Source organism: Leptonychotes weddellii, chromosome 13 (assembly GCF_054177405.1).
Source record: "Leptonychotes weddellii isolate Sample4059 chromosome 13, ASM5417740v2, whole genome shotgun sequence".
NCBI lineage: Eukaryota > Metazoa > Chordata > Mammalia > Carnivora > Phocidae > Leptonychotes > Leptonychotes weddellii.
In genome coordinates, this window is record NC_138381.1 from 23,600,219 (window position 1) to 23,616,862 (window position 16,644).

Here is a 16,644-nt window from a genome sequence, read left to right on the forward strand (position 1 = left end):
AAACACACCTTTTTGTGTCTGCATCCCCAGGGGGTAGCAAAGACCCTGGGATACAGCAGGTGCTCAGTAGATGAATTGAAGCTCTCCTACCTGTCTGACAAACGAGTGGGAACATACTCGTAATCAGAAAGCATCACACAAATACTCGTTAATATTAAGTCCTACTAATGCTAATGTTAATATTAGTATTGAGGGGTGCCTGGGTGGCTCAGTTGGTTGAGCGACTGCCTTCGGCTCGGGTCATGATCCTGGAGTCCCGGGATCGAGTCCCGCATCGGGCTCCCTGCTTGGCAGGGAGTCTGCTTCTCCCTCTGACCCTCCTCCCTCTCGTGCTCTCTCTCTCTCATTCTCTCTCAAATAAATAGATGAAATCTTAAAAAAAAAAAATATTAGTATTGGGTTGTGAGTCACACGGTTCTGATTCATACATGGTCTTCTTCTTGCTACTAAAAGCCATGAGTGATCTGGAGGTGGGAGCGTGGGCAGATGTGGGCCTTCCACCTTCTGGTGTCTGTCAGCACTTGGGGCAGAGGGAAGAGGGGACGAGGAGGAAGGGAATGATGTGGGATGGCACAGTCTGGTCAAGGGCCAACTGTTTCTCCTCACAACAGCAGGCTGGAGCCAGACCCCTCTTCTTCTCGAATGCTGCTTCCTTCTCGCCTCGGGGAGAACCAGCAGCATCTGCCCGCAGAGGCCTGGCTCTTGACAGACCATGCCGGCCAGTCGTGGAGCCAAGGGCTGGGGAGACGGAGCCTGGATGCTACCCTTTGGCCCGTTTCCAGCCATTCCTGGAGATTCAAGAAAACAAGTCATTAGTCCAGAGTGTTCCTTAATGATCTAATGAGGGAGAGTGAGGCAGCCAGATTGTCGGGTTTGAGAGCCTCCAGGTCAGGGTCTGCGAAGGCACCTGAAATCATTAAGGCCCTTCTCCTGGCTGCTGGGGCGCTCCCACATTTGCTACCCAGAGCTGTAGGGGTGTCCACCACCTGGGAGGATGGGTAGGCTTTGGGGTGGGGAGTAACGGTTTGCTCGGAAAGTTGCTAACTTCACATGCTTATCTCATATCATAATTTTATTTTATTTTAAGTTGGAGGCAGCTTAGCGATCACTCCTTCCTTTTACAGATGAGGAGATACAGACTCCTCAGAGAAAGGCAGAGGCTTGTCCAGAGCTCTTGTGGGCCTCCTCTTGCCTCAGGAGCCTGGATTTTTTTTCTCCCCTTTTTTCATTTTTTCACTTGCAACACTGTTTTTTGAGGTTTTAAAGCACATTCCAAGCAAAAAAACTCAGGTCACTGAAAAAAAAACCCATCCACGCTATTTATTCACTTTCACTTGGAGAAGCTGTTAGCTCTAATGACCTTTCCAAATTAATAAAATCTGTAAATGCTCAATTGTTTATTGCACACATCGAGTTACACCTCTAAGTGACTGGAGGCCCCTGCCTGCCTGCCTGGAATTCGGAGCTTCAGGACTTGGCAACCTGCAGACATGCTTTCCATCCCAGGCAGGGGGGCTGTGGTCAGATTCCCTGGGAAGGGATGCAGGGTGGCTGTCCCTCCAAGAACCTTGAGGGGATGGCCCATGGTATGCTCAGCCCTGAGCTAGGGCCGATGGCAGATAGAAAAGGTCAGTGGTAGTCCCCATCCAGGGGTCCTGCCAGGGATGTATCAGGAGAGGCAGGACTTCCGGATGTGAATGTAAGTACCTAAGCAAATGCTTGATTCAGTCTGCAGCATTCAGACACAGCAGGATGGGGAGCATCTGGAAGGCGTCATGGAGGAGGCAGTCCTTGATGTGGGCCCCCTAGAAAGAGGAGGAGCAGGTCAGGTGGACAGCACAGGAAGAGCTTTCTGGGCAGGGAGCATAGAGTAAAAGTGAGGTGTGTCCTCAGAGCCTACGCACCCAGGGGAGGAAGCAGGCGGGGGATATGATGGATGGGACTGGTGGTGGCGTGGAAGGAGGCCACGTTCTGGAGGGTGATGGTGCTTGGACTTGAGGAGGTGGGCGTAAGCAAATCCTGTTTCTCAATGCTCAGCCACCTCCTGCTGACGCAGTGCTGTGCCAACACAACGCTGACAAGCCATGGGGTTCCCTGGCCCAGGGTCATACTGTCCACTTCCTCCCTGAGTCCTGGTGGCAGCTTCCCTGACGGAGCTTGTGAATGAACAGGCTACTTTGACTTCCAAGGTGAAGATGGACTGAAGTCTCGTTGACTGTGTATGTTGTACTCCTGGTGGCAAAATATGTATCACAAACTTTATCATGTTAACCGTATTTAAGCGTGCAGTTTAGGGGTGTGAAGTATATTCACGTTGCTGTGCAGCCATCCCCAGGACTTTGTCACCTTCACGCACTGAAACTCTGTCCCCACTGAACACTGACCCCCCATCGCCCCTCCCTGCAGCCCTTGGTGATCTCTATCCTACTTTCTGTCTCTGTGATATCAATCTAAGTGGAGTGATACAGTATTTGTCTTTTTTGTGGCTGGCTTATTTCACTCAGCATAGTGCCTTCGGGGTTCATCCCTGCTGCAGCACGTGCCAGAATTTCTTCCTTTGTACGGCCGAATAATATTCCATCGTACGCATAGACCACATTTTGCTTACCCATTCTTCTGTCCACTGACACTTGGGTCGCTTCCATCTCTTGCCTATGGTGAATCATGCTACTGTGAACATGGCCGTGCAAATATCTGGTTAAGTCCCTTGCAGGAGGATTTTGAGATTTTTAAAGAAAAAGTGCTTCGGGCTTTCGAATGAGCAGGCCGTCTCCCCATGCTAAGACTCTGGTGCCTTGAGCAGAGCTCCGGGTTACACTCTGCCAGGCACCCAGACTGAAGGCTGGACTCCGGCACGCACGGCCGTCCCCACGCCACGCTGAGCGGCTTCGGTCCGCGTGTTAGCCGGCTTTGAGGCTCTTTGCCTTCACTTCTCATCCCAAAACACATCAGTCGTGTTGAATTTGTCCCTCACTGAGGTAGCAAGCCCTCTGTGCTCTCACTGCAGCCAGTTCTTTCTCCCACCTTCTAAAATGTATTTAGCCACGACTGTAAAAGCCAAGCGACATCACTCATGCCCAGGTCTCCCTTCTTGTCCTCTCTCCTCCCCTCCCCTGCTCCCTCCAAAAACCCGCGTGTGCTGCTGAGGAGCTAAAGGGCATCCTGTCTTGAAGCATCACTACCTCTGGGCATTAATTGCCTCTGCAGATCCCAAACTCACTTAAAGCGCATTAAAGTGGTGACACACTCAGGAAGAAAGGCAGGGGAATTCACAGTTCAGGTTGGCATTGTCATTAACTCAAGTCTTTGGTGTCATCTCCCTCCCGCACCGAACGTCCCGCCTGGCCTTACAGTCAACCCCCGCCATGCATTTTCTGGCCTTTGTTGGTGTGTGTCAGCTCTTGAACATTATTTAAATGTAGTTTGGGGCCCATGCATGCAATTACCATTGTGTTATTATTCAGAGCCAGATTGTTAAGATTCAGGCAGCTGTACAAGGAGATGCCCTGTGCTGTGAGGTCCAATTTAGGAGGGCCTTCCAAGCCGGCGCACGGGGTTGCTAGGCAACCCCATGCTACAGAAGAGGAGGCCTCACTCCGGAGTGGGAAGAAGCCCAGCGCCTTCAGGGAATTGAAGGCAGTGGTCAATCTGAGACTGGCATGGCGCCGCGGAGGGGGAGGGAGGCGCGTGGGGAGCCAGGGGCGCCCACCCAGCTAGCACATAGGGTTCCTGGGAGGGGAGAGTGCTGTGTGGAGTAAGGAGGAGAGAAGGTGCAGAAGCCCGAGGTCGGCCAGAAAACTGCCAAAGGATACCAGAGCAGATGCTAATATGCTTCTCCATCCCTTTCTTTTCTTTGCAGGAAATGAGCAGGTTTGCAGGGAAACTGCTGGCCTGAAATTTAAGAGGAAGGCGTCATTGCTTGTGAGTATGAATTTTGCGTTTTTAGGTGTGTGGTTTGACACTGTTCCTGGGAGTGGGTGGGTTTCCCTGTCTGGGGAAGGGGGCATGACCTTGATGGAATCGGCTTTTGGTTCTGGAAGGTGTGTCCGGCTGGGTGGGGCTGGACCCAGGAATGTAAGGCTTCCTTGGAGTGGAAGGTGGATGGTTGGAACCCAGGCTCTGCCCTCCCACTGGCTCAGGAGAGTCGCTCCCTTGTGGTTGGCTGTTGTTTGGGGGAGAGCAGGACTCCCGGAAGATAAAGGAAGATGTGCATTTTTTTGGCCCTGGAGCCACACACAGTTTGTACACTTCTGAGTTTGCTCAATAGGTTGGCCCTATTTAGAACCGCATATTTTCATACAGGCCATTTAACAGTGTGTTCAACTAAGAGCAATCATACAACCCAATCCATTACTCTGGCTGAGAATATTATTAATCGCCAGGTGCCTGGTGCTGTCTGCTGGCTCTAAGAAATAACAAGAGGAACAGTGGCCTAGGCTGTTGGAGGCACTTTCGATCCAGTGTGGGAGGAGAAGAAACCCGCAGATGAGGTTATTAAAGACCCTTATGAACGAGCGTACGGTCCACTCTGGTGCGCACACCGCAGCCAGAAGGGCTGGTGACAGGAGTGGTTAGGGCACACTTCCTGGGGACCGGGGGACTTGAACTGGGAGAGGCTGATGGAGGAGGGAAGCCATTCCAGGGCGGAAGGAACACGTGCCAGGATGGGAGCACCCAAAGGCCTATGTGGAGGGTGTCACAGACATGGGTCTGAAGGGGAGGGAAGAAAATGCTGGTAACTTTGGGCCAGACCAGATGGTAAAGGGCTGGAAATGGCTTCATGAATGGTCAATGTGCAAAGAATCAGGACGGAATAAGGTTTCCCTCATCTGTGTAAATAAAATTGAGCTTCTGCCAGTTTGTCTGTGACTCATGTGAAAGTGGCCGCGTGGATTTTTCACCAAATTTGAGGTTGTGTTTGAGAGGAGTACAGACACTGGATACATAATAGGAAATTCACATTGGGGCTCCTCCTTAGATCTCTGAGAGAGAGAGAGAGAGAGATGGCCCTCTCCAGACAGCTGCAGCTAAGGGCCACCAGAGGCCCATGAGATCAATGAGGAGGCCCTCTGAGCTCCAAGTGGACAGTCACCAGGACAGTGCTCCCAATGTCCACTTGCTTTTCTCTGGAGCTGCTTCCCACATACAGAGCTCTAGGTACGATGCCCAAGATGAGGGGCAGCTGAGATTTATTTATTTGACAAAGGGTAACTATTTCTTCCAAGCAAGTAGGGAAAGCTAGGACGTCCTAAATCTCAAGAATCACAACCAGTATTTATGTTGCATTACCAGCTTGCACCACGCCTGACAGGATCGTCTCGTTCGAGCTTCACAGAGGCTCTGTAGGTACTGCCAATTTGCAGGTAAGGAAGCTGAGGCTGGGAATAGCTATTTCTCTCGAGTTCACTAGCCAATAAGTGATAGAGCTGATATTCACGCTCTCTGCTGCGCATAACTGGATATCTGATTGTGGGACAGGCCTGATGAGTCTGCCCCTATCTCCTGCTCACTCACCCTGGAGAAGAAGAGTATTCGTGTCATCCCACAGGGGTCTCTGGTTGTGGGAGCTCTCTGTTCTGGCGGTCAACATTTTGCTGTGCTGGCTTTCATGGGGTATATTGTGTCGACTGGTGAGCTTGGGCCAGGCAGGAAGGTGGTTATGGTTCTACCCTCAAAGAGGAAGGCTCATGTGTGTTTCTACCACCTCTGGAAAGATGCAAGAGGGCTCCATTTGGAGCTGTTACTTGGCTGATCTAGGTTGGGTTCCCTAGAAGCAGAGCTTGAGACAGGGATTCAGGGACATGTGCTGTATCCAGGGAGTGCTCTTAGAGAATACTTGTCAGGGAAAGAGGAGGATGTGCCAGGGCCTGTGTCTTTCATTGGCTTGATCCATGTGAATTGCAAAGCACTGATGTCCGCGACCTGGCAGCAAGGGACAGGCCTGAAGTAACCCCTCATTCACCCCCGTGCTGCAGGTGTAACCTCCAAGGCATGCCCTTGACCAAGAGCAAGGGTCCGGAGAACATCACAGGTGAAAGCAGCTGGGGAGGAGGTGTCCCAGCCAGAAAAGTGGATCTGAGCGGGGCCTCGGTTGCATCTACTTCTGTGCCCGTGAACATCACTATCGTGAAGACAGCCAAATGCGGTTTTCACCTGACTTGGCAGTAATTTTCATTGTAGTAAGGGTGCATTTTAAGAGTATAGGTATTAAAATAGACATCATGAGTAGCAAAGTCTGTTTTCACTGAAACAAGTATGTGCTTTTTTAACCGTCATTTTATTCCTAATAGGTCATACAGTCCCATGACTCTAAATTCAAAAGTACCAAAAGGTATACTGTGAAAAGTCCCCTTCCCACTTCTGTCCGCAAGCAGCCTGGCTCCTCTCCTGGTGAGCACCAACATTACCAGAGTTTGGGGTTACTTTCCAGGGATAGTCTATGCACACCAACAACGGTGTGATGTAGATTTCAAAGTTTGGGGGAGTCTGATACGGTACAGTAAGACAAAAAAACAAAAACAAAAACAAAACAAAAAACCACTCAAGAGTCAGCAGTTGGGGCTCTTCCTTCTGAAGTAGTTGAGCTAAAATATGCCTTTTCTGTGGAGAGAGAGAGCAACCCACCAAGTCAGCTCTCAACGGAATGTTCCAAATGCATACAAACTTGACAAACATTTCCAAACTGTTTTAAGTTACTACTTGTACAATTGATGTCAGAATCACAAATTATTACTACTTCCTCATTAAGGCAAATCACCTATAAAGAGTTTGAGATGCTGTATTACAGCTCTTGAAATTCTCAAATATTTAAGATAATGTAAAATTTCGCTAAATTCACTATTTAGTTCCAATTATTTCAGTCTCACTGCATTCATTGCCCAATGTCATTTGCATATTGTTTGATGACTTGCCGAAACAGGTCTTGTGGCCCATGTGTGTTTAGATGCACCTTAGTGTCAGCACCTTGTGAATTTTCACCGTGGTTTCCTTTTATGGAGTCCCTACCGTGATTGGAGGTGCTTTCTCAACATAGGAGCTGGTCAGTGATGGAGGAGTCCCCTCGGTTGGGAGCTCCCTGTCATAGGAGGTGAAGGGGTAGCTGGGACATGTGTCTACAAAGTTACCCTAGGTGCTGGGCAGGTTGACTACTCAGGCCCTTCATAGCTGAGCCTCTGGTCTCCGGAGCTTCATTATTATTATCGCCTTGATAGGCTGTGTACCTTGTTTGAAATCCAGGCCATCATGCTCACACTGTGTGAGCTTATCTTCCAAATTTTGGTTTCACGGGTGCTGTCTAATGCCTATAAATGGCCAAATAGAGCTGACTTTGTAATGTCATAGGCCTGGCGTGTGTGTGTGTGTGTGTGTGTTTCTTGCAAGCGAACTCCCTCCTTTCTGTTCTCCTTCATGTTCACACTCTCTCTGAGGTTGCCAGAAAAATCCTCTAACTTGTGCATGACCTGTTTCAGACCTGAGACAGATTTTGGTGGCACCCCCATGAGGCAACAACAACAAAAAATCTCATTTCCTTCCAAGAAATGGAATCATTATCTTGATTGAAATAATATCTTTCCTCAACCTGCAATCAGATAAAGCATCAAATTGGTGGGGTTTCCTTATCAGTGCACAGAGTTTGCAGGACACAGAATAATGGCCTGTCAGCTGCTGCTGGTGGGCGGTTCTGTAAGGCAGAGCCCACAGCTCTTGGCCTGATTTGGATCATACAGTGTCTGGGGCAATGTACAATAATTCCATTAATGACAAAAGTTATTCTAGTAACGTGAGCAGGTAGTGTAGACCTGAAACAGCATGAGCAAGAAATGCAACCACTACATTATTGTGGTGGTGGTTTTTAATTAGGCAACATCTAACATATATGGGCAATTGCAGGAGCGACTAAAAGCTGTAGATGTTTATCTACTTTTAGGATGTCAGTGTTCTGGAACCTGGTGCCCACTAGGCCTGAGTTTCCCAGGACTGCAGTTAGAGTGTGGGGGTGACTGTGCTTGAGAAGGAGGGCCAGATCCTAGTTTTGGGGGGACAGCCAGAGGCCAGCAGACCAATGTCTTTGGGAAGGAAATTGAAAATCCTGTGGGCAGGGAGGCAGGGGTTCTGGGTTCGGGGGCCACCATCTGCTCATCGTTCAGAGAGGGTTACATGGGGGTGTGAGGAGAAGGAGGCGAGGCAATGTTTGTACAAAGTCCAGGTTACTGGCTGTACCCCCAATCCTCCCTGCCCCCACCCACTGAGAAGGGAGGCGCTGCTGTGTCCCAGGCATCTTTGAGGGCTTACTCTGTGGCAGGCATGTGCTAACTGTTTTACACGCATCTGTTCACTTAATCCTCACAACAATCCTGTGCGTTAGAAATCTGTTCTTGGCCAGTGAGAAGGAAAAGAGAGGTTAAGTAACTTGCCCAAGGTCACACAGCCAGTAAAGGGGTGGAACTGGGATTTGAAGCCAAGCAGTCTGGTTAGAGCTCTTGTGAACTTAAAATAGAGCATTGGGACTAAATAACACAGTTCAAACACGTGGGGCTTTCGGCAGACCTTAAACTATAATCCTGTAATAGGGAAAAACATCTTTGTAATGTTCCACAAGGCACAGAGGTGGTTCCTGAGATGGAGGTGGGAGGTTGAATGATATTCTAGCCAAGGCTCCTGATCATGGGCACCCGGTAGTTCTGATCCTCTCTTCACCTGGAATCCCTCAAAGCTGTCCCTAGCTGTATGCACACTGCAGAGCCCTAAGGTAGGTGGGATTTGCCCCCATTTACCTGCTGCGTATCTAGCCCTCCCCCTGACTTCCTGCAGAGCCCTCCTGGGCCCTTGGGGCTGCCCTGTGGGCCAAGACTTCCCCCGAGAAGGAACTCATCCCTCCACACCTGCCCCATGCCTGCTTCATTCCCCTCACTCCCCAGGCACCACGTAAGTGAAATGAAAGCCCCTATCTTCAGAATCTTGCTTTCAAGAGGAGTGTTGGCCTGTCACTAAGCGTGCCTGATTACCATGGTAATCACCAGCTGAATGGAGTGATTATATAATACATTCCATCAGAAATATGAACAGGTGTGCAGGGGAAATCAACATTTATCAACAAGATAGGTCTTGGGAGATTAATAGCTAATTTAGGATTGCTCAAGGAAACAAAAGAAAGAAGAAATACCTTCCCTCGTGGTCAAGGTTCTTCCAGCCTTACCTCTGACCATGTCCTTCTGCCTGCCTCCCTCCCGGCCTACTCGCATTCCTCCTTGCCCTTCCCTCTCCTCTCTCCCTTCCAGTGCTTAGCCATCTGTCAAATATCACCTCTTCCAGCAAGTCCTCCTTGGTCTATTCCACCTCTGGGAAGTTCTGCCTCCTCTGACCGGCTGCAGCCCCCACACTGGGCCCTGTGTAGTCTCCCTTACTCCCAGCTAGCTGGAAGTGCCCCCCCAAGGGACATACTTGGTCTACTCTGCAGCAGGGGCCACCATGCACAGAAGCCATTTAGCCAACAGCTGGGGGCTCTGGTCCCACCCATGGTCCGCAAGGCCAATGAACTCCTCCCCCACCTCCCCAGCTAAGAACCTCCCCATCTTCTTAGGGGCCTTATTAAAAACGCTACTGTGACACCTCTGGGTGACTCTAGAGCTCAGAGTACTGAGAGCCAGATTTCTGTGTTGCTGCTAAAGAAATGAAATGTGTTTGCATTGTGGTATACCTTCCAGAAACGAAGGCAGCAGTGGGGATCCAAGAAGACACACACAGCAGTTTTGGTTTCTAAGCCTTAGGGTCCCTGAGTCATCACCCCCTTCACCCCCTTCCAAACCCATCTGGCTCTGGATGTGGGAAACCACACTCCCGGGACCAGGAGGGGCCTTCCCACTCCACTGGGATGCAGGCCCCCCTGGGCTCCTCGGGGGCCGGGGGAGGGGGGGAGGGCTGTTCCAGTGCAGGGTGGGGCTGAGGAGGAGGCCGCTGGCCCTGGCACACCTCTGCCTGGGCCCGGGCCCGCAAGGGTCTCAGGCACGGCATCCCTGTGTGAGCAGGAGGCAGAGGGCTTGAGGGAGGCCTCCATAGGAAAGGCCTTCTTCTTCCCTTTCAAGTAGGACAATACATCAGACAAGCTGCCAGGCCCGCTCGGAGGACGCGAGAGGCATTAGCTAATATTTTGATTTTCATAGAATGAATAATAAAGAGCCCCGAGTGTCTCTTGGAGCTAATTTTGAAGAACATGTTCAGTCACATGCTCCTCTAGTTGAGTCAGATTCCTAAAGAGTTGATAACAAAAGGTTTAAACCGGGGAAAAAAAGGCATTCCTCCACCAACTTTTCTCTCTTTTAATTCTCTTCTTGTATTGCTTCTCAGTTAACAGTAACTTACGGAAAGATGAAATAAAGTCGAAGCAGGAAGCAGTGAGCCTCGGGAGGAGGTCTCAAGTGGCAGCTCTGGGTTTTGTTCTCCTGCATGAATGGCTTCGAGGTGGGTCCCCTCACTGAGCTTGGTAATATGGGGCCTCACAGGCAGACAGACACCAAACATACAGACAGACGGATGGACGGAGAGGGCACTGCCTCCCTCTACAGGAGTCTGCCTGAGGCGGGGCCCAGAGGGAAGCGGGTGGCACCCTCAAAATGGTGGTTTGAAGAGAGTTGAGTCCAAAGGCCAGGGCAGGACCCAGGGCAGTACCCCCAACACGGGGGCGCAGTCCCTCCCCTGGGGCTGAAGGGCCAAGGAGAGGGGGGATGCTGGAAGCAGAGACAGTGAGGATGCTATGGAGGGGGCTACCCTACCTAGGCTGTGCCCTGAGGTGTGCCCCTGAAAACAGGGAGACAAAGCATTCAACACCTGACCTCCCTCCCTGTCCTCCCCTGGGGCCCCACTGGCTTCCAGCAGGAAAGAGTGCAGAGGGGGAAGAACCCAGGGCTGTGGTCCGTAGGGTCGGTTTCCAGGGCACAGAGCTGAGTGGACAGGGTGGAGAGTGGGCCTGGAGGGGCACATGGGGACAGTGGCACAGTGATTCTTCTCCAAATGACAGAGCAGTGGTGGAGAGGGAGGCCCAGCATCCTTGTCAGGATAGGTCTGGTCTGAAGGCCAATTTTAGGGTCTCCAAGAAAGTCCCCAGCCCAAAGAAACATGCCTCTTCCCCAGCCTCTTCTCCAGGGGTCACCATTCTTTTAACCAGAACAATACTGTCTCAAGGTATTCCCCTGGGAGAGGAGAGATGAGCCATTCTGAAGTGCCACATCTGATCCCACCCCAGGAGAAGGAGCTGAAGGCGGGGACTGGGGCAGCCCTAGCAAGGTGCCAGGGAGTCTCTAGGAGTGGGCCTTGAAGGGAGGGTACAGGCCCGATGGTAGGCGAGGGAAAGTGTGTGTCAAGGCCAAGAGCACCAGGGCACCAAGTTCCCAAGGCCAAGGCAGGACAGGGGGCCGTCTGCCTACAGAGGAGTTTTGCCAGGGGGCAGCCAGCCTGAGGCGAGGCCTAGATCGTTTGCTTGTCCTGGGTTCACAGTCCTGCTGGAGACCACCCGTGGCTCTTGGAACTGCAGGCAGCTCCCAGCCCTGCACCCTGCAGGGGTTCCTGCTGATGAAAAACAAGACCAGTGAAGCTCTAGCTCACCTTGATGGGCCAGAGAGCTAAGTGCTTGCCAGGGTAATGTGCTTTAGTTGTCCAACAGTCCACGAGGTGGGTATCGCCCTACAGAGGTGGAGCAGAGACAGAGAGGAAAGTCACTTGCTCAAGGCCACATTTCCCAGATGGCTTGATTTCAGAACTGCCTCTTGCCCTGGCTGCCTGCCAGGGGTCCCCTGGCCGAGGAGAGTCTGCACCTGCAGAGAAGGGAATGTCATTCAAAAGTTGGAATGTACATTTAAAATTGTTTTATTTGGAAATAATTTTAAATTACAGAAAAACAACAAAAATAACAATAATACAAAGATGGCCTTTATACCCTTATATCCTAGACGCATCTGTTGTTATAATTTTACTCCACTGCCTTTAACATGTGTGCTCTCTTCCTATCATGCACATGCACACACACACACACACACACATACATTTTATCTGAACCATTGGAGGGTAAGTTACCCCTAAATACTCCAGTATGTGTATAGGCAGGCAAATTCGCCTATCCTCTGGGATACGCAAATTCTCTGACATAATCATAGTACGGTTGGTCAGGAAACGTATCAGGAAACGTAACATGAATACACACGTGGATCTAATTTACCAGTCTACCATTTGTATTCCAATTTTGCCAGTCAGCCTCCTGATGTTCTTTAGAGAGCACAGCGTCCTCCTGTAGCAGAACCCAGCTAGGGGCGGGGGTTGATTTAGTTGGCCTTCTTTAATCTGGAACATTTTCACAGCCTTTCTTTATCTTTTATGACTTTGACATTTTTGAAGAACACAATGCCCCCTTCTTATTTTCAATAAAATGTTCACCCTTTGGGGTTTGCCCAATGTTTCCTTGGGGTGAGATCCAGGTTATGCGGTCTTGGCCAGAATCCTCCTGCCTAGGCAATCTTAGGTTCTTCCTACACGATCACATCGGCAGGCCCTCCTGGTCCTCACTGGTCCTCACTGGTGATGTTGATTTTAATCTCCAGGTCAAAGTATTACCTATTTCTCCACTACACGGTAATTGTCTTTGTTCTCTCCTGAAACTAGTAAGCAGTCTACGGAGAGACCCTTTAAAACCAGGAGAATACCCTGCTCCTTGTCAGGTTCCCCCAGGGGTAGCATCCATTGATGTCTCTTGCCTGATCCAATCCTTAACATGATGGTTGCAAAATTATGCTTTTCCAGCACCTGCACTACCTCTCTATTTACCAGTCGGCCCTTGGCATCCTATAGTTGCACAATCTATTTAGGCAGTATACATTTACTATTATAAGCAGTAAAATGGTATTTATTTGTCTATTACCTGTGTGGACTGATGAGTTCCTGTTTTTCCAGTAGTTTATTATTTCTCACTGTGCTCAAATATTTTGGTGCATAAATTGCCCCAGACTTGACCAGTGGGAGACTCTACAAGCTGACCCCCATGATATTTGGAAATGCCACCATCCCTGTTTTGGAGCACTTTCTTACTTTCTGGGATAACAAGAGGTTCCAGGCTCATCATGTACCTTCCCTGAACGAGCCCTGCAACCAGTCATTTCTCTGAAATGTCAGCTTCCTTTTAGTGGGGAGTCGTATTAGAGACCAAACTCTGGGCTCTGGGTGTGCCCACTGCTGCTGGGTGTCTTTGCTTCTTAGCCCTTCAGGGGACAGAACTAGGAAATACGTGCATGTATGTACACATACATACACATATTTTTCATACATATACATGTATATATACTTACATATTCGTATGCTACAAATCACAATCCTCGCTAATGCCTCCAATTCCAATCCACCCCTGCAGGGCTGCTTCTTGCCTCCCCCCATTCCATATTTTTATGTCCTCCTTGCACAGCGAAAACCTCAAAGCTGTCAACACATTCAATTGTTTGCTTAATCCCCTGTTACATCTGGATGGCTTCACCACCGCTGTGGACAAGCCTTCCCCTCCCCCTCCCCTCCCTGCTGTGTTCACAAATAGCTTGGAGTAGTCCTTTCTTTCTTTCTTTCCTTGCCCTTCAGTGTGGTCAGAGGATTTATTTGAAATACAGTTAGGTTTATTTTTTTCCAGTTTGTTTTCAGGTTTAAGGATTTTTTTTCCCCCTTCCCATTCTTATTGGTTTAAATTTTTTTTTTTAATAGGTAGAACGTTAACACACTTTCACAAGTCAGAACTACACAAAAAGCCAGCCTAAGAGATGTATCACTCTCTCCTGTTCTCCTGCACCCCACTCCCCCTTGCCGGGAAGCAGCTTAATTCTTCTATGCTCACACTTCTATTGCTTTTTGTAAAGATAAGCGCATTTTTATATATGTTTTTTAATTTTCCTTTCTTTTTTACACAAAAGATACCGTACCATATATGCTTTTTTTTTTTATACTTCGTTTTCTTTATGTGTTCAATATTATGTCCTGGAAGACACTCATGCCAGTTCATAGAGGTCCTTCCACATTCTTTTTTATAGCTACACAGTACTCCACATGTGGGCACGCCATCGTCGTGCCCCCACTCTCCTCCGGATGACCGGTGAGATGGTGTGGCCGTAGCTTACAATTCCAAAAAATGCTGCAGGGCTCATGCATGTGTGTTCCAGGTGCTTGGGAGTGTATCCTCAGGGTAAATGTCTAGGACTGAGATTCCTGGGTTCAAGAGTAAACATGTACATAGTAGTTTTGTTAGGTGTCTCCAGAAAACCCTCCATGAGGTTGTACTGGTTTGCTCTCCGCCCTGTTTCCTCACAACTTTGCCAACAGAAGGTGATGTCAAATTTTGGAATTTTTGCCAATCTCATGAATACAAAATGGTACCTTAGTGTAGGTAGTTTGGATTTGCATTTCTCTTATGAGTGAAGTTGAACATTTTCTAATATGCTTAAGGATAACTTTGATACTGCTTTTGTGAATTGCCCATACTTTTGTTCACTTTTCTATTGGGCTTTTGGTTCTTTGTCTCTCAATTTTTATGACTACACACACACACACACACACACTAGTGATGTTCTTTCTTTTTTTTTAATTAATTCATTTATTTATTTGAGGCAGAGGGAGAGACAGAGGGAGAGCACAAGGGGTGGGGAGGGGCAGAGGGAGAGGGAGAGAACTAGACTCCCAGCTGAGCAGGGAGCCCAACGCGGGGCTCCATCCCAGGACCCTGAGATCACGACTTGAGCCGAAGGCAGACGCTTCACCAGCTGAGCCACTCAGGCGCCCTAGTGATATTATTTCTTTATCTATGATATATGTGGCAAATATTTTCTCCCAGTTCATTATTTAACTTTGACATTACTTATGGCGTTTGCCATAGAAATTATTTTTGTTTTTATATAGTCAGTTCATCAATCTTTTCTTTGATTGCCTCTGGATTTTCATAGTTAGAAAGCCTTTTTTACATCGAGGTTATAGAAGAATTCGCCCACGTGGAAACATAATTTTTAATGGCTACCTATTATTTCATTGAAAAGAAAAATCATTGTTTTTAGATAGAAGCTAAGAGGTGAATTGGGACTGCAGGCCGATGCAGCAGAGGGCAGAGGAAGGCAGAGGGAGGGGAGCCTGCAGGGAGGCTGGACGTGTGAAAGTCCCACACCCAGTTGGTTTGAGGACTGACAGAGGAAAATGGTCTCTGCCCTGCAGCCACAGAGGCTCAGGCAAGGCATCATGGCTGGCCCCACCAGGGAGGACTCTGGGAACTTCAAAGGAGAGGCCAGTCCTTGGGGCTGGAGGAGGGATGTAGGGGCAGGGCTGGGACGAGGGCGGGGCCAGTGCGGCCTGTAGGGCAAAGTTGAAGGAGGCCTCAGCCTCAGGGCTGAGCCAGTGCAGCAGTCCCTGGCACCTGGGAGTGAGGGCCTCCTTAAATTATGCCCCTCGGGCCCCTCCCTGGCCTCCCCCAGGTCTTGGCTCTTCTCTGGGGAGAAGCCGAACAGGGGTTGAAGAAGTAAAATGAATGGGTGCACGCTGCCCTGGCTGAGCTGTCTACAGGGGGAGTGGCAAGGTGTTGGGAAGAAGGGGCAAGATTTCATCCTGGAGGTGGTGGGAAACCACTTCAGGACTTGAAGAAATTTAAGAAATTCTGTCAAATTGGGGAAAGTGGGGATGATAACCGTCTTTTCCCAGAGCCAGTGTCAGGATTAAGTAAGATCATCAACGTAAATATTTTCTGTGGGCAGAGGGCCTGGCATGGAGTGGGAGCTCAGCAAACCTTAGTTTCCTGTACTTGGGGGTTGGCGGGGGGTTCTACTGATTCTCTTAATCAGGTCTCAAGTCTAGTGCCCTTGACACAGTGGGACTGTTCAAACCACAATGTAGGAGTAGGAATTCGAACAAACAAAACTTGAAGTAAACCATCTGTCCACTCACCTGGTTGAAGAGGAAGATGGCCTTGTTCAAGGACTTGACAGAGGTGGCTCCAAGGCGTCCATTTTATAGAAATGGAAACTGAGGCCCAGGGACGGTCTCACAGCGTGTTAATGGCTTACAGGAAGTTAATGTTTGTGCTCCCATGAGTCCTCCCAAGAGAGATGTGGGCTCTCACTCCCACGAAGCACTCTGTCCGTACTCCCCAGCCCTAGAAAAACATGTGCCTGAGGGCCTCTGACAGAACCTTCCCAACAGCTCCCTGCGAGAAGAGCTTCCTCTTGAACCTTGCTGACCTGGAAGGGAGAAGGCCCCCAAACCAGGAGGAGGCAGCAGGCAGGAAGGGGGAGGGCAGCTAGCCCCACAGCCCTCTCCAGCACCCCGGCCACATGCCTGAGGGAGGGGCCACCAAAGGACCCCAGACCTGTCACTTCCCTCCTCTCCCAACCTCAGCTGCAGGCCCAGCAAGGCCATTCCCCGTGGCCCCGCCTGGCAGGCCAATCAAGTGTGTGGGAAAAATAATAAGTCTATGGCCCCAGTGGCTGGAACTTGTCCTTCAGAGCTCGCTTATCTGCCTCTCCCCTGGGCTCCTGATGATTGAGGCCAGGAGGTTGGCCGAATCTCCCAGACCACACTTAGGAGGGAGGGCATGCAGAGGCTGGCTCTCTACTCCCTCGTCTGGCAGAGAGATCTGAAAGGTCCTGG

At 49.8% G+C, this 16,644-nt stretch overlaps 1 protein-coding gene across 4 annotated transcripts in view; it reads left to right on the forward strand.

Annotated features, from left to right (window-relative positions):
• The window catches only part of ZBTB7C (zinc finger and BTB domain containing 7C), a 323,613-nt gene that overhangs the window by 170,570 nt on the left and 136,399 nt on the right, over nucleotides 1–16,644 (forward strand). For 2 of the 4 annotated variants that reach the window (XM_081801273.1, XM_081801274.1), the window contains exons 3-4: nucleotides 3,860–3,921; nucleotides 5,293–5,363. The gene's annotated coding sequence lies outside the window, so the exon portion shown is untranslated. The remainder of the gene's footprint in view (nucleotides 1–3,859; nucleotides 3,922–5,292; nucleotides 5,364–16,644) is intronic. The other 2 variants (XM_081801275.1, XM_081801272.1) reach the window with 1 other exon arrangement.